At 45.1% G+C, this 4,840-nt stretch overlaps 1 pseudogene; it reads right to left on the bottom strand.

Annotated features, from left to right (window-relative positions):
* Positions 1–3,244: 3,244 nt before the first annotated feature.
* The window catches only part of LOC135535656 (D(4) dopamine receptor-like), a 19,863-nt pseudogene continuing 18,267 nt past the window's right edge, over positions 3,245–4,840 (bottom strand).

Genomic DNA, 4,840 nt, shown 5'->3' with positions numbered 1-4,840 from the left:
TGGGACAGACCTGGACACCTGGTTATAGGGAGAGAGCCTGGGACAGACCTGGACACCTGGTTATAGGGAGAGAGCCTGGGACAGACCTGGACACCTGGTTATAGGGAGAGAGCCTGGGACATGGTACAGACCTGGACACCTGGTTATAGGGGAGAGAGACCTGGACACCTGGTTATAGGGAGAGACAGACCTGGACACCTGGTTATAGGGAGAGAGCCTGGTACAGACCTGGACACCTAGGGAGAGAGCCTGGTACAGACCAGGACACCTGGTTATAGGGAGAGAGCCTGGGACAGACCTGGACACCTGGTTATAGGGAGAGAGCCTGGGACAGACCTGGACACCTGGTTATAGGGAGAGAGCCTGGGACAGACCTGGACACCTGGTGAGGTAACAGTGATAACAGTGTATCCCTCTATCTCAGACTGTTATCAGAGCCCTGGGGGGAACTCTGATTGAGTCATATCCAGGATATGATCCAGTTTGAACAGACCTGGACATGAGAGAGCCAGAGAGAGCCTCCTGGTTATCAGAACCACAGACCAGCATGGCTAGGTGGCTGGTTATGGTGCTGGGTGATTGAGATCAGGATATGATGTGTCATCACACTCAGCATGGCTAGGTGGCTGGTGGTGCTTTGATTGCATTATGCATTATGTACGCGTCATCAAAATGGTCACATTTGCAGTCTCTCTCAATTCAATTCTCTCTTTCTCTCTTCTCACTCTCTCTCTTTTCTCTCTCTCTCTTTCTCTTTTCTCTCCTCTCTCACTCTTTCTCTCTTCCTCTCTCTCTCTCTCTCTCTTCTCTCTCTCACTTCTCTCTCTCTTCTCTTCTCTCTTCTCTTTCTCTCTCTCTCTTTCTCTCCTCTCTCTCTCTCTCTTCTCTCTCTCTCTTTTCTCTCTCTCTTCTCTCTTCTCTTCTCTCTTCTCTCTCTCTTCTCTCTCTCTCTCTCTTTCTCTCTCTTATCTCTTCTCTCTCTCTCTCTCACTCTCACTCTTCTCTCTCTTCTCTCTCTCTCTCTTCTCTCCTCTCACTCTTCTCTCTCTTCTTTCTCTCTCTCTCACTTCTCTCTACTCTTTCTCTTCTTCTCTCTCTCTCTTCTCTCTGAGAACTCTTTCTCTCTTCTCTCTCTCACAGAACTGAGAGGAAACTAGCCACAGAACTGAGAGGAAACTCTTCTTCTCACAGAACTGAGAGGAAACTAGCCTCGGTCCTTGTTCTCTACTGAGTCTCTCTTCTAGCCACAGAACTGAGTGGAAACTAGCCACAGAACTGAGTGGAAACTAGCCACAGAACTGAGTGGAAACTAGCCACAGAACTGAGAGGAAACTAGCCACAGAACTGAGAGGAAACTAGCCACAGAACTGAGAGGAAACTAGCCACAGAACTGAGAGGAAACTAGCCACAGAACTGAGAGGAAACTAGCCACAGAACTGAGAGGAAAAAGCACTTTAGAATTCTCCTCGGTTTTCTCTGCCACTTTGTCTGACTGACTGAAAGTCATTTAAATGCAAAATACGTTCTGCCATGTTTTGCTAGATAGATTATTTAGCTGGGAAAGCTGATGTGTTGATATCTAGACCTAGTTATTTCTTTGTGTGCATGTGTATAATCGACCGACCGAAGTTGTTGTTTCTGCAAGGAGTTTTTAGCTGACAAACTGGTGTTATTGCTGATACTGATGAGAACAAGGCATTGCTTTACAAAGAAGTGTCTTTTAATTTGATTGGAAAGCTTTCCACATAAAACGTGGATCTGGTAAACAGTAGGCACTGTCAATGAGCCGACAAACAGACTGCTGTTACAGGCAGATACAGTCAAAGTATTGGCTTCAGTCAAAATGGCAAAAACAAACAACATTACAACAAACTTCAAAAATAAAATAAAACAACATTTGAATGGATTTGTATACGAGGTTACAGGCTAAAGCTTCAGTATCATACATACTGTATGAATGCATTCATTGATTAGCTTCTGTTCTTCATAATGCTGTCAGCTAAATAACTTCAGATTCAAGGTGTATTCACAGGGCTGTCATAACACTATCGTAAGACTGTTATAATGCTCGTATTGAGCCTCATACCACACCTGTAATAAACAATGCAAAGCCAGCATCGCCATGGTATCCAGGATGGATAGCGATGTCACTTTAGAACAATTGGAATGGTCTCAGACTCCGCCCACCCAGCTCCGCCCACCCACCAGATAAACACTCATATTCCCATATCTCAGTGGCATGACTATGGGGTCGAAGGGGCAGGTAGCCTAGTGGTTAGGTAGCCTAGTGGGGTCAGTAACCTAAAGGTTGCTGGATCGAATCCTCAAGCTGACAAGGGTAAAAATCTGTTGTTCTGCCTCTGAGCAAAGCAGTTAACACACTGATCCCCGGTAGGCTGCCATTGTAAATAAGAATGTGTTCTTTAACTGACTTGCCTAGTTAAATAAAGGTTTAATTTGTAACCTCCTCCTGGAGATCTACAGGGTGTGCTGGCTCCATCCCTGCTGAATCAGCTGGTCAAGGTCATCTGTTTTAGGGTAGGGTTGTAGCAAAAACCTGTTCACTAAGTAGCTGTCCAGGCCACCCCAGAACAATACATCCAGATGTAGCCCTGGGCCATCCCCAGAACAATACATCCAGATGTAGCCCTGGGCCATCCCCAGAACAATACATCCAGATGTAGCCCTGGGCCATCCCCAGAACAATACATCCAGATGTAGCCCTCCAGATGGCCATCCCCAGAACAATACATCCAGATGTAACCCTGGGCCATCCCCAGAACAATACATCCAGATGTAACCCTGGGCCATCCCCAGAACAATACATCCAGATGTAGCCCTGGGCCATCCCCAGAACAATACATCCAGATGTAGCCCTGGGCCATCCCCAGAACAATACATCCAGATGTAGCCCTGGGCCATCCCCAGAACAATACATCCAGAGAGCCCTGGGCCATCCCCAGAACAATACATCCAGATGTAGCCCTGGGCCATCCCCAGAACAATACATCCAGATGTAGCCCTGGGCCATCCCCAGAACAATACATCCAGATGTAGCCCTGGGCCATCCCCAGATGAACAATACATCCAGATGTAGCCCTGGGCCATCCCCAGAACAATACATCCAGATGTAGCCCTGGGCCATCCCCAGAACAATACATCCAGATGTAGCCCTGGGCCATCCCAGAACAATACATCCAGATGTAGCCCTGGGCCATCCCCAGAACAATACATCCAGATGTAGCCCTGGGCCATCCCCAGAACAATACATCCAGATGTAGCCCTGGGCCATCCCCAGAACAATACATCCAGATGTAGCCCTGGGCCATCCCCAGACAATGAAGAAAGTCAACCGAATTCCAATTCCACATTCTCCTCACCGAAAAGCATTGAAGATTGAACTGAGCCCAAGCCTGGCCCTTGGAAATGCCTGTGCAGTAGTATACGCCTTCAGTGAGAGTACGGTTAGCGCTCCCGCCGTCCCTCCGGTGCGGGGCTGACGTCAGCAGCAGCTGAATGAGTGGAGGGACTTCTTGAAGAACTTCCTGAACTCTGTGTTGAAGACCGTGTAGATAATGGGGTTGAGGGCGCTGTTGACGTAGCCCAGCCAGGTGACGGTGCTTATCAGGGCCTGCGGGATGTAGCAGGTAGCACACAGGGCCCGGGTGGTGTGCACGACGAAGAACGGAGTCCAGCAGAACAGGAAGCAACCTGAGTGGAGGAGGAGGAGGAGATGAGAGGTTAGGGGACTGTTCTGAATAATGGATCCATTAATTGATTCACGGATGATTGATTGATTAAATGAGGTGACTTTACCTCCTTACTATGTAAGAGCATTGAGAGTCTGGAAAATATCCCATCAATTATAAATCAATCAACTTATATCTACCTACTGTTGGTCTTTATCTACCTACTGTAGGTCTTTATCTACATATTATCTACCTACTGTAGGTCTTTATCTAGATACTATAGGTATTTATCTACATACTGTAGGTCTTTATCTACCTACTGTTGGTCTTTATCTACTATATTATCTACATACTGTAGGTCTTTATCTAGATACTATAGGTATTTATCTACATACTGTAGGTATTTATCTACCTACTGTAGGTCTTTATCTAGATACTATAGGTCTTTATCTACATACTGTAGGTCTTTATCTACCTACTGTAGTACATTTATCTACCTACTGTAGGTCTTTATCTACCTACTGTAGGTCTTTATCTACCTACTGTAGGTCTTTATCTACATACTGTAGGTCTTTATCTACCTACTGTAGGTCTTTATCTACCTACTGTAGGTCTTTATCTACCTACTGTAGGTCTTTATCTACATACTGTAGGTCTTTATCTACCTACTGTAGGTCTTTATCTACATACTGTAGGTCTTTATCTACCTACTGTAGGTCTTTATCTATACTACATACTGTAGGTCTTTATCTACATACTGTAGGTCTTTATCTACATACTGTAGGTCTTTATCTACCTACTGTAGGTCTTTATCTACCTACTGTAGGTCTTTATCTACATACTGTAGGTCTTTATCTACCTACTGTAGGTCTTTATCTACTGTAGGTCTTTATCTACATAGGTACTTTATCTACATACTGTAGGTCTTTATCTACATACTGTAGGTCTTTATCTACCTACTGTAGGTCTTTATCTACATACTGTAGGTCTTTATCTACCTACTTAGGTCTTTATCTAACTGTACATTAGGTCTTTATCTAGCAGTTTTATCTTACTGTAGGTCTTTTCTACCTACTGTAGGTCTTTATCTACCTACTGTAGGTCTTTATCTACATACTGTAGGTCTTTATCTACCTACTGTAGGTCTTTAT

This window comes from Oncorhynchus masou, unplaced genomic scaffold (assembly GCF_036934945.1).
Source record: "Oncorhynchus masou masou isolate Uvic2021 unplaced genomic scaffold, UVic_Omas_1.1 unplaced_scaffold_4917, whole genome shotgun sequence".
Lineage (NCBI taxonomy): Eukaryota > Metazoa > Chordata > Actinopteri > Salmoniformes > Salmonidae > Oncorhynchus > Oncorhynchus masou.
Note: the sequence above shows the minus strand (reverse complement) of the source record. Positions and strands in the feature narration are given on the sequence as shown.